This window comes from Antrostomus carolinensis, unplaced genomic scaffold (genome assembly GCF_000700745.2).
Source record: "Antrostomus carolinensis isolate BGI_N321 unplaced genomic scaffold, ASM70074v2 scaffold19753, whole genome shotgun sequence".
NCBI classification, from domain to species: Eukaryota; Metazoa; Chordata; class Aves; order Caprimulgiformes; family Caprimulgidae; genus Antrostomus; species Antrostomus carolinensis.
Window position 1 is genome coordinate 24,111 of NW_010307516.1, and position 13,412 is coordinate 37,522.

Here is a 13,412-nt window from a genome sequence, read left to right on the forward strand (position 1 = left end):
TCCTGCTGTATACACGTGCGTGTGCCTACTTTTGTACTCTCACAGAGGCTGAGCATGCTATTGAATATATACTCGCAAAACTGGCCAATATTTCACAGTGTTTTAGAAGTGTATTAAACAAACATAACACAGACAAATAGAATGCTGTTTTGGCAAAAGGTGCACTTTCAGCACTTTTAAAAAGGCATTTAAAAATAATACTTAAAAAAAAAAAAAGTATTTGAAAATAGAGCAATGTCACAGGAAAAGGTTCAAGGAAAAGAGAGTGAGCAGTAAGTCCCACTGTTTCAGGGATGGAATCCAGCAAGCTTTAGGCAAAGAATTTCTTGTGTTTTGGGAAGCAGGGTGACATTTTAACTGGCATTATATATTTTAATAAATGAAGGAAACTGTAAATTATTAACTTGGTCTTTTGCTTTCATATATCATAACCTCTCTCTCCAGTGTAGTTTTCTGCACTGATGTTGATTAGAAGGTACAACTCACCCAGCTCATTTAAGAACCAACCTCAACAATATTTTTCTTTTCTACGACATTGTTTTGCTTATGCCATGGTTCCACCCCTGCAAGGAAATCCTAGTTCCATTTGAAGGAGGAAGTGAGAAGCAGCAGTGAACTGAGCTGATACACTCTGCCATACCTGTGCTGGTTTTGCTGAGCTCAGGGAGATGCCCCAGTTCTTTGGAGTGAATCTTGATTGTCACAAGGTTTGGCATTTCTGGTCAATCTAGATATAATTTTTAAATCTTCCACTTTTGAAAGCTGATTTTCCTTTAGAATAAGAACATAAGAGAGAGAAACTAGACTAATTTACTTTATTGTAATTCAAGTTCCAGCTATCAGTGAAAATAAAATAAAAATGTCAGTATAAAATTGGCTTGCTCTTAGTTTGTGTCTGACCTTGGTGTCTTCTTTGTCTTGACTTTCACTTGTCATAGTAAAAAAAAAGGGGGGGGGGGGGGTAAAGGGGTGTAGTCTTGAACAGCAGTACTTCAAAATACATCTTTTACTAAGGTCCCAAAATTGTTAAGACACCTTATATTTCAGGTCTACAGATGTCCAGTTTGTATAAAAGTATTGTTAGTTAACAGAAGTGAGATTTTCAGTTTATGTTAAATGGGAGAAAAGTTTGCATATCAGAAATAGAAACACTAAAAGAAGTGATAGAAGATAGGGATTTCTATTTAATGCGTGTCCTGGTTTTGCTAGGATAGAGTTAATTTTCTTTTTAGTAATTAGAATAGCTGTATTTTAGTTTCAGTGTTTCAGTTCAGACTTATTATGAGAAGAATGTTGATAAAAGTACTGGTGTTATTAGCTGCTGCTGGAGCTCAAGGTCACCATGGTTGGCTGCTTCACAGCTGCATCAAAACCCAAAACTGGCATTTGGATGTGCCAGTGAGATATTCCACATCATGCAACGTCATGTCAGTACATTAGCCAGGGCTGACTGGAAGACGGGGGTATTCTCTCAGGGATCGCTCGGGCTCACTCTTCTGGGGTTTCAGTTTCAGGACTGTCTGTGCTCCAGGATCGCTGGCAGCAGAGGCTGGGCATCGGTCAGCAGGCGGTGGACAATTGCACGGTGTATCACTCATTTGTATAGTCTGTTATCACTGGTTTTATCATTATCATTTTATTTTAATTAGTAAATAGTTTTTATCTCAACCCGTGAGTTTCCTTGCCCTTTTATTTCCAATTCTCTCCCCTACTCCCTGGGCGAGGGAGGGGAGGGTGATAGAGCAGGTTGTGTTTGGCTGCAAGCTGCAAGCGAAAGGGTGAATCCACCCAAACCACCACAATGTGTTAACCTTTCTGCACCACCAAACACATGTATAAGTCTCACTTTACAGGGAAAAGGCTATGGAAGAAGGAATTCCTTTTTATGTTTGACATTTGCCCTTTGCTGTTCTCTTCTGTATAAGCCCAGATCTGGGAAGACTTGTAACTATATGTTTAACATAAAGCACAAAAATAATTCTTGGGACTATACTGAACACAGACCTCAAAAATGAGAGCTATAATGAGAGGGTATGATGTCCTGAGAGTTGTATTTAAAAAAATAATTTTCTCCATTACCTTGGGGTATTACTGAACATGTATTACTGAATATTGCTGCTAGTGCAGAAACTATGTCTCATTAAAGGTAATGGACATGATCTCTTGGACTTCCCTGCTCATCCTGCCATAGGTGGCAGTGTGGACCACTGGTCACATAAACAGACTGGGAGAAACAGAGATGTGCAGTTAGAGACAGCAACAGCCTCTTTATTTTTCTGCTGGAATCACTAGAGGATGAGAACAACATGTATTTCAACCATAAGGGTAACTTTGACCTGTCATTTGTAGGTGGAGAGGGTAGGCATTTTGCCTATCAAATGAAGCAGGTGTGTGAGTGTGTTTAAATAATTAGTTATGAAACATGGAGATGCAGCTGAGGGAACAAGGAAAAGTTTCACTGAACCCATTTTCCATGGAAATACGGAGATGTTTTGAATATTGTTATATGTCTGCTGTAGACGTATTTCTGCAAGTGTACTTGCAATGGGAGAGCATTAAGTAACTGTAGAAACAATGGAAATGTGATTATAGAAATCATAAATCACAGAAAGACTTCAAAGAAATGCCCACTCTTTTTGCGAGTGTGAGATGGAACAGGAGAGATACATAATGATATGTTTCATTGTTGTACTTTTGAAATTTGGTTTGCCTATATGCTTTTGTATCATTGAGAACTTATAAACATTTGCTGTATTCTGTTCAGTAACAGGATAAAACCACTAGTACAGTTGTGCATCAGGATGCCTTGATTTACCAGTAGGGCCTCAATAAATTTTCTAGTAGGCCAAAGTTCATGCATTTTTTTCAGAAACATGAGACTGTTACCAGTAATCCTGAAATTAGGCAGTGCTGTAAAAAAAAAAAAAAAAAAAAAAAAAAGTTCACAGTCTTGAAAAATGCCACTTGGAGCCTCCAAGGTTTAATAAAATGAAGGGCACTGGATGAGGCAGATGCTTTTTGCAATATCCCAGAGAGTTGTGATAGTCAGACAGATTTGTCCATATGCTTCATTTCACACTTTCTCAAAGGTTTTTATTGATTTGGTTTAAGTGTTGCATGAGCATAGCATTGCCAATAGCAGAGTATTAAGATGCATTACCCGATGGCATGCTAGCTACGAGTTTGTTTGGAATCCTTTGTTATGCAACAAAACATCTTGTGTTGACAACCTCATGGAAGACTAGGTAACTGAGTTGGTCATTTACTGCCTAGTTAATCTCCTGTAAAATGAAGCTCTGTACTTGGGTGATACATTATTTGAGTAAGAATTTTGATTTACCAAGGCACCAAACTTCCACCTTTGCACCTTGTCTCTCGTGCTACTGACAGGGCTCCTGTTATTGCAGATGGCACTTTGGTATATGTTCACCATTATTCCTACTCCCATAAATTTCATTTGTAGCTCTGCATATATTTTGTAATTCACATATAATCCATTATGCTTGAGGTTTCTTCTGCAGTTTTTCTTTTATGTCCGGTAGGCTTGCTTATCAGGCATTTTTTTACCATTTACTTCTTCTTAAGTAAAGAATTTGTGTTTCTGCGTCTTGATGATATAGTTTTCTTCAACGACAGAGGATTCAGTATAGATGATGAGTGTAACTAGAAGACAATGAAAACCTAACCCAAAGGAATATACAGAGAAAATAATAGCTATATGCCTATACGGCTTATGTCTGTAGTTTTTATTATTTATAAACTGTAGTGCCCTTACAGCATTGTCAGGTTTACTTGTACATCTTAGTTTAAATCTACCTTGTTGCTGAAATACTGTGGAATAAACAGAATATAGTACTCCTTCTTATGTATTCACATCAATTTTAGTTTTAGAAAAGGTCACTCATAACTCGATGTTACTGAATATATTTACATCACAGATAAGTGTGTGATGCTCCATTTTTACAACATAATAATTAAATACCACATAATGACCTTAGTGACAATTGTTGCACAGAAACATTCCCCTTCAGGATTTTCATGGACAGAAACAGTAAAGATATGGTGCTTGCCAACTTCCACAGATTCAAGCTTTAGTAAGGACCTATGTTTATATATTACACCAAATCAATCTTCCAAATATGTAGGTATTGACTTCTGTTTTTACTAGAAGTTTAAGTATTTTTCATACCCACATTCACAAAGCTTTTACTTTTCCCATTTTCCATGACTGGGTCTTGCATTTAAATGAGATAATTCTCTAGGGAAGGACAAATGTAGGAACTTAACGAACTTTATTTTCTTTAAGGCTTCATTAAGTCAGTGTTTTCCTTCCCTCCTCCCGCTCTCCTTTGAAAAAGCAAGTAAATATTTATTTTGGAGAAAAATAAAGGCAATGTTTCTACCACACTTTTCTTTTCTTTCTTTTTTTTTTTTTCTTCTTTTTTTTTTTTTTCTGGTCAAGGGCAGCTATATTGCCTTTTTCCTTTTCGATCTGGGGTCATAAAATACTTGTTTTGTAGACCTTTGACTCATCAAGTAAATGTAAACCAGCTAAGAAAAACAAACCATTTAAGACTGTGTTGTTTGGACTCTGTACATTAGTATTTTGTGCTTTCAGTTGTTGACCATGAAATGCCTGCTCAAGTGTAGCAAAATAAGTGCATAGAAGAATAAATTCCCCTCTTCGCTAAATCTTTTTACAATGAGAATGCATTGTCTGAGTCCACTCCAACTGAGAAAGCTCATCGGTTTTGTTATAGAAAGTCTTTGTCAATAATTCTAAGACTTCCCTGAAATTCAAAAACCAACTAGATGAAAAATTTACACTATTTGCTTAAACCTTATAGATATCTAAGAATTATCTTTCATATGAAGTTTAAATCTAGATAGTATGGCTCTAGGTAATTTTTATTTTGTACTCTCTCTTCTGTTTTTTCAGTAGACGTGAAGAAAGTAGCATCCCCTTCCACATGGCTAATCTTAGCAAACCTTTTTATTAATAAAACTCTTAAGGTCCATGTGAAAAATGTTCTAATGCTATATTTGCAATTGCAGCTTTAAATCTGCATATTGTGCATTTGTTTCTTTATAAAAATTCTGAAGGGGTGAGTGATGTCTAAAATTTAAGTTGTCTTGGTTTCCAACATTTCACTGTAGCATTTAATTCTCAGCACTCGTTTGTGGTTTTGACAAATTTTTGAAAAATTTTGACAAATGTAACCTTTCAGATGTATTTTCCATGTTTATTCTGTGCTGTAGAAAAGTAGCAGGTATTAGAAAAAATGGTTGAGTAAAGCAGAAACAAGATCCTAAACTGACCATAACACCATTCTCCATAGTTTAATGTAGGCCACTGTGGTAAATAGATGGTACTTCTAAACGGTTGAGCATTTAGCAGAAAGCCTAACACAAGAACCCTCCTACCAGTGTTCAAACTCTGTACTTTGTTTTCAAATACTTTAAAACTTTATTTGAATGCCAGTCTAAAAAGTTATGGTTTCTTAACTTGTAGTTTTCTGCTTCAGTAGAAACACTTGGCATGGCTGCCTCAGTTGAATAGACTGGATATTCAACCTGCTGCCTTTGGTTACTGTTATTGCAGTAAAGACTTGCAAATATCCATATGTTTATAGAAAATTGACAGCTTCTGTATTCATTCAGAACTAGTTTGTTCCTTTTCCTTTCTCATTCCAAAGGATTGGATTTTTCCAGGAGACCAAACTGTGGTTACAAAATACAGATTCCAATACGTTTTTCATATTTTATCTGACAGTGTCTTTTTTAATTTAGTACTTTTTTTCCACCAAGAACAGTAGTTTAATGGCCATTTGAAAGTAAGTTTAATACCTTCTATTGTGTTTGGTGTTGTTCTTTTCAATATGAAGACGTAATGCTTTTACGTACAAAGTGCACACAAAGTTTCTGTTTGCTTTCCTTCCTGCATTACTTGTTCTTAAGTGTAGTTAGCAAAGTGAAAATTCATCTGTGGTAAAAGACTGTAGGTCACTGCTCAGATTTCTAACCCTCTTTTAAATTTTTAAATAACATGAAGCTGAAATAATGCATAAGTGTAAAATTTCTCAGGGCTTACAAATTTATATGCTCTTATTAAGTATAAGCTTGTTTTTTTATTTAATTCTGGTATAGGAGTTCCACAAAAACAATTTTTGTTTCACCTGGTGTTTTCTCATTTTAATTAATTATGAAATGCATTTTCTGTTTAAATGAAACATTGAGAATTCTGCTTTGATGCATTAATATCTTCCAGTGCATACTTTTGAGTGTTATATGAAGACGATGTTTTATAAAGAAGTTCATTTAATGTGATTCATTTTTTAGTAGTCTCAGAGCACTTTATAGTTGGAGAATTATACTTCAAATTAATTTAAAAATTAAACAGTAAAGTAGTGACAATCATCTGCAATTCATCAAGTGTGAAAAGCTCTCATCTAAGGAATAATTTCTAACTGTCTGAGAAAGAATCCCTAAAACACTTTGTAAATATGCATTACTGTCCTGTCATTGCATAGACTTATGTTAACAAGGATCTTTAACATTGAAGCTGATACCATTTCCACTGCAACAGATAAGAGTGCTGTGGCCAATGTCATATACATGGGGGCATAGATGGTCACAACCTCTGCTTTACAGACAGAGCTTAGATACAAAGGACCAAAGTGAGATGTGTTTGCTTGTAGAAGGACTAGAGAAACTAAGTCACCCCCATGTCCTCTCTGAGGCAAGTGATGACACTTTGCACACCACTGTTGCTTTATGGACAAGGAGATTAAATAGGGGAAACAAAGCATGTAAAGAAGTGGTGCAGGAACATATTGAAAAGAAAATTCTTGACAGTAGGTAGGAGAATAAGGAAGAAAAGTTAAGCATTAGCTATGCTGTGAAATAGGTAAAAAATGGCAGGTTTTCCAATGGCAAAATTAAGTTTGTACTACCTTCCACTCCTGTTGACCTCACAGAGTCAACACAGCTGGGCGGGCATGGCCCAGCTCTCCCCCTTTCCTTCCCTATCAACAAGACAGTTTGGCAACTGCTCTTTGGGTCTGTATGCGTGTTCCTTCTGATGGCATCAAAGTTACACGGCTTTTGTTAATGACATAATCTGAAAACTGGGCATCTGTTTACATGTTATTAACCATCTAATTTGTCTTGCAGAATCGTTATTAGTGCTGTTTACGTACTTCAGTTCCTTGAATATGGCTCCATTAACAGAGCTACCAAATTGTCCTATGACCTGAGCCAGCCTCAGAAATCTTTATTGACTTCTCTGTGAAATTTTAATGGGTTGCAGGAGAAACAGCATTACCAGATCTCATACATAATATCTCAGAGAATTCTAAAACCCACAACTGGCAGCAGGAAATTGTGTCAGTACTTTGTCCTTCAAAGACAACCTGGAAAACAAGATTCAACAGGACTTTGAAGTCTGAAAAACAAGATAAAAGTTCCTTTGACTCAATTTCATTTTTTCAAATCTTGTAATTTTCAGAGGTTAGTGTTTTTGCATGCTTAAGACTACCAACACAAGAAACTGCAAATGTTCAGTTGTCTTACCCAATCTATAAGCTATCCAAGTCCACAAGGTCAAGACAATGGATCTGACATCTGGAAGTGATGCTGAAGTGGAAGAGGTGTCATAGGGATCCTTAGCATATGCAGATCTAGGGACTACATCTAAGGCAAGCCAGTTGAAAGTTAGTTGAGGAGACATCAGGATGAAATTCTGACACCATTTTATACTACTGTAATTCAATACTGAATAGAAGATTTTTAAAACCATGCTATCTGCAGAAAAAAAAAAAAGGGGGGGGGGGGGGGAGTGCGCTTACATAAATTCTTGTTACAGAAGAACGTACTTTACATGTTCTGAAAGGAAGAGAGCATAATCAAGTTTGTACTTGATCAGCACTTTAATTTTATAGTCTTGTTAATTTGTAGGTGACTGAAATCTGACTTCAGTTCTGCTTCTATTAAAAAAATATCAGCAGTAACCACCTGTAACAGGTCCAGTTTTAGTAATGACATGAAAGGTGGTACTGGAGCATAGGCTTACATTACGAAGAAGAGTGTCCCACATTAAGAAGCAAAATATTTGTGTCAGAGTAAAACTGGCTCATGGCAGCTCTTGAATCAGTGTGACATGAACTAAGTCTGCATGGAGAGATAGTAATTCAGCACTTTGCTATTGAGATTGCAAAGCTTCTGGAAACAAGAGCACGCAGCAAAGGTAGTGAAGGCAGGCATCCAGGAACTTAAACCTGTACACAGTCTCCTACTGTACTGCACGCTGGAGACCAGGGTAATACAGGGGCTGGGGCTGCATCTTGTTTCTTGTCTGAGTCCACTCGCAGCAGTGGGTAAGAAAAGTGGCCAAGAAAGACAGTGAAGGACTCTGTGCCACTGATTCAGGGGTCAGAGCTGTAGCAGAGCTGTGTGGAGCTATAGCTTTTCCACAAACAGCAGATGCTTCTGTGTTTCTTCATGTTGTGATTGACCCACTTGTAATAAGATCTTGACACAGCCAAAAGAATAACCACTCTCCTTTGCAAGCACTGATGTCCTCCTGACAGGTTCAACATGCTTTGTAGCACAAAGATATTGCAGCAGCAGTGAAGCAGGAAGAGCATTTAATAGGTCAGAGGAATTTAAATAGTACAATTGGAAGGTGAGTGCAACTATATGTTAGCACAGTAGCTTGCCATGTCAAGTGGCTTTTATTTAAATAATCGCTCAATTTGTCGGTCTTGGCATTGTCCATGGAGGATTCTTGACCAATTGAAATATGTCATGCAGTAGAGTAATAGAGCTCTAGAAAACATCAGCTCTAGAAAGAAGCAGAGGTATGGCAAAAGGGCATGTTACTCCTGAGGGGAGAGATGGGGGGGAGGGAGAGGGATGGAGCAGTCCCTAAAACATTTTCTGGACTAGATTGCACCCAGGAAATTCTAATTCATTTTACAATGAGTAAATTCTGCTGAGCTCTGCTGTCATCTTGTTTGGTAGTATTCATATGCTGAAGTGTTATCAAAGGATAACCATAAATAAAAGGAAATAATTCAAACCCTCACATATGTAGTTTCAAAGTGGAATATAGAGATTAACTTCATTGATTCACATTAATTCTAAAAAGAGCTGCATGGTTAAATCCTCAAACATTACTGTTATTCCACCACTCTCACACTGGGGTTTCCTAGAGCTTACCATTTATGTTCTTCTGTGAATATAGTCTAGCAAATGTCTCTAGATTAAAGAGATGGGATTTAAATAAGCCTTTAGGTTTCCTGCAAATGGAATATCATGTCGCTGAATGGGAGAAGACAGAAAGAAGATTTAGCTTGTGTTTCAAATTCTGATGGACTGCAAACAGATTTAGGTTGATTTCTACTCCTTACAAAATAGTACCCTATAGTCTTCTTCTGAGTACTGCGTGAGGTAACAAAGTCTTATTTAAATTTCTGTGGCAAAAGCTGTTAATAGATTTTTTTTGTGCTTGCTCATTTTGCAATTATACTTAATTGACATTATATTGGATAATGGAAAAAGTTAAATCTGATCTTTCATCAATTTGGTAATGTGTTCTTTTAAAAATTATTCTCATTGGTTTGGGATTTTAATTTGCATTTTAATAAGTTTAATTAAGCAATAAATGAGTATTTATTTTTAGAACAATTAGTTTGTGATTTCCAAAAAAGTACTGAAAAAAACCCCTAGATTCCAAACAGCAGTCCAGGCGAGAATCGCACAATTTCTGTTGTGCAATGAATTTTAAAAGAAGTATATTGTCTTTCTTTATAAATCTGAACATGAAGGAAGACCTAAAAATTGTCTGTAGCAAGGAAAACAAATAATAACTTTGTGATGGAGACTGCACAATCCAGAGGGCATACAGAAAGGTAAGCCACTGAGTTTAGGTCGACTGATTAAAAATATTTGACTATAAGATGTTAACAAACCAGGCTGCATCGTTACAGGCAACAGGTTTTTCATGTAGGAAGTAAAGCTGGCTTGAACCATGTTCCTGACTTTTCTGCTTAAATGGAACCTCGTGAAATACTTGAGATTGTCTTGCAATTAATAATTTTTCCACGAGATGGCACAAGAAATCAATCAGTCTCTTCACATAAGAACAGTGTTATTTTCTTTTATTTTGATTTTGATAGACAGGTATGCCCTAATAGCCTACTAAGCAATTACAATATAATGTTCCCAGCTGAGAGTTTGGAATTTATTATTGTGCATTAATAACTGAGAGATAAGTGTGTGGCAAGGGGAGCACTTCTTATTTGTTGACTAAGGGACACACAACAGTATTACTGTAGCTGAATTGTTTTTAACTAATATACATAAATATTCATGGAACCCACATGAATTAAATTACAAAGGCATCTGTTATACCATGAGGGACTTAGTGCTACAATGGGCACTTAATGCTCAATTGGAAAACAACGTCTAAAAAAACCCTCTCAACCCAATCCCTTTTCATGTGGCTGAGATACTAAAATTTATAATAAATCCCTAGTGGAGCCCACTGAAATATTAAGTGTAATGAGCTTATAGGAAGGAGGAAAAAAAAAAAAAAAAAAAAAAAAAGGATAAGGATAGGCAGTGGCAGTTTCAATCCAATTTTTTTGCAAGTTCCACTGAAAGGTACCTTCATAAAGGGATACCGTGAAATGTCATATTCTCTCCTGTTAATTAGGAAGTTTTTGAAAAAGTAATAGTGAATATGATAAGAGTACATTTTAGAAGAGGTAAACATGTAAGCATGGCTTGAAGAGCATCCATGAGAAGTAATAGTGGGTTTTGATCAAGCTTTCTGCAATCTTTCTGAAGTGAAGAAGCCAGTCTGAGGCTTGTCTTCAGGTATGTGTCATCACTGGGATATTTGCAGCCTTTAGTACCTGGCAAGCTGGTGTCCACCTCTGCATTTTCCAGACTGTAAAAGGACATTCTTCTCTTATGGAAATCACTAAAACCTTAATTTTTTTTACTGCAATTGTTCTTATTTAAAATGGCCACACTGGCAATAGAGGAAATCAATCTCTCTCTTGTCCTATGCCCAGATGAAATCCAGTAGTGAGTTACTTCTTATTTCCCATAAAACCTGCTGGTATTGCTGGTCTCTTGCAGAGACTGAATAGGACTTGAGCCCTTAAGATGTTTACCATTTGTGATTTAGAGTTCTTTTGCTTTATGGTGGTTGGTTCAGTTCCACTCCAGAGCAACTGTAGCAAGAACTGGGCAATGACACGACAGGTTTTTATCAACTTTCTTTGCAGGTCTAAGTGTAGTGCAAGCACAAGAACGTAAGTAAGGTGGGAGGAATAAGATTTTCTGTTTTTCCAGGAGCCAGATATTCCAGTTTTAAAAGGTGTTGCACACTGAGCCATCTAACTATCATAGACATCATTGATACTAATAGGACTGATAGAGGTTCTTACAGAAGTAAGTCAGCTCATAGCAGAAGTGCATCTGTTTCTTTAGGAATTAGTTCTGTCATGACTCTATGCTTGATGACTGTGATGTCATACCGTGAGGTGGGTGAGTGTGATATAAAGGTTTAGATTCTTGAAGTGCCATAGTTCATTTATTGTCCTCTTTTTTTGACATGAGAAAAGTTAGGTTATACACAACTATTTAAGTGAGACACATTACCACATGCATTATTACAAATATGCTCAATTATACTAGTTTTAGGTAAATTGCCTGTCTAAAGAGGATTACTGAGAAAGTAAATGCGGGACATGCCTGAACCAAAGGAAATGCAGTGAAGTGTTTCATTTTATTGAAATCTCTAGATCTTGTGGATTCCTGAATTACAGTACATTAATTACAGACTCATTAGCAAGGGTTTGCTTTATTACAAAACCTAACGTTCTTTGAATTCTTTTTTGTTATGATAAAAATACAATAAAGTAAATTTCAGCCCTGGACAGAAAGCCAAAGCAAAATCTGCTTGCCACAATAATGGCACTAGGTGCTTCTTTTTGATTTAAATGATGGTTAGGGTAAACTTAATTGTCAATGCAGTGTCATAATATTGAACTACTTTTGGCTTGGATGCCTTACCTTACCTCCTGGGATATCAAAGAACTTTACAAATAATCCTTGAGATCAGGGAGTGAAGTGACAGTGGTCACAATAAATGGGGATGGATTAATTTGCCTTGCTATAAATAAAAACAACCCTTTCTGTGTGCCTTCCCACAATATTTATTGTCTTCTCTTGTGAAGGTGATGACTTGAAAAAAAAAAAAAATATTTTTAGCCATGCTCTACAGAGTCGTAGTTCAACTGCTTATTCATACAGTATGCTGCCTTACTCTGTATTTCAGTATTGTGAAAGCTTCCATTTCTAAACCCATTTTATAACCTTTTTTATCCCATTTAATAGATAAGGTTTAGTACAGACTACAACAACCTATGCAGTTTTCCAGCACTTCAGAGCTTCTAGATATCCAGATAATACAGTCTTAGTGATCCATAGTTCTCCTCAGAATATACCAACTGTATTTAATATATGGATTACCTAAGTGAGTGGTTAAGTACAACTCAGTCCCACCCCAAATTTGTTTTTTGCTGTGCTACCTCAGTTCATTTAGATTTTCCTGCCTCTTAGCATCTCTCTGTAGTAAGGAAGATATGTTAGTGCCCTTCAGACTCTCCCTGCTACATTTATTACATCCTGAAATGGTTTCCTCCAGGCACAGGCTTCCGGCTCTTTTTATTTGAAGACTTGGGGGTTGTTTGTTTTTCCTCTCTTTGTTTACTTTAATAGATAGTCACTGTCGTGGCTGAGCTTTGGTGCATTCATGATGAAATCTAGTTACAAATGGTTTACAAGATGGCATGGTTAGGACCAGAGATGTAGGATATTTTAATGGTCAGGATTGGCCCAGATTTATGGAAGGATTTTACCACATTCTGAATACTTTTCTATACTGAAACCTGACCAAAGTTTGTCCAAATCCTTCCTTCCCCACAGTTTTGCCCTTTTTGACAATGATGAGATACAAAACCTGACACTTTCTTCATTTCTTGTGACTGGGTTTTTTTCTTCACTAAAGTGAAAAAAGCCGTAGAGAGGAATTAATTTTGGGGAAATTATATAAAGTGAAAACAACAAGTTTTGCATAGTTAGAGTAGGAGCAGTGACTCTCAGGCAAAAAGTAAGAAAGGGGAACTTGGAGGGAGACCAAGCAAGTCTGCTGGATTTGCAAGTTATGCTTTCTGAGACTAACAGTATCCTCAAATAAACTGATTTGGTTTACAGCGGCGGGGATAGGGCAGGTTGTGCGTGCGTGCGTGTGTGTGTGTGTGTGTGTGTGTGTGTGTGATCCCACATCCATTTCTTCTCCTCTGTATTTGGAATGTGTAATCAAATACACCTTCTCA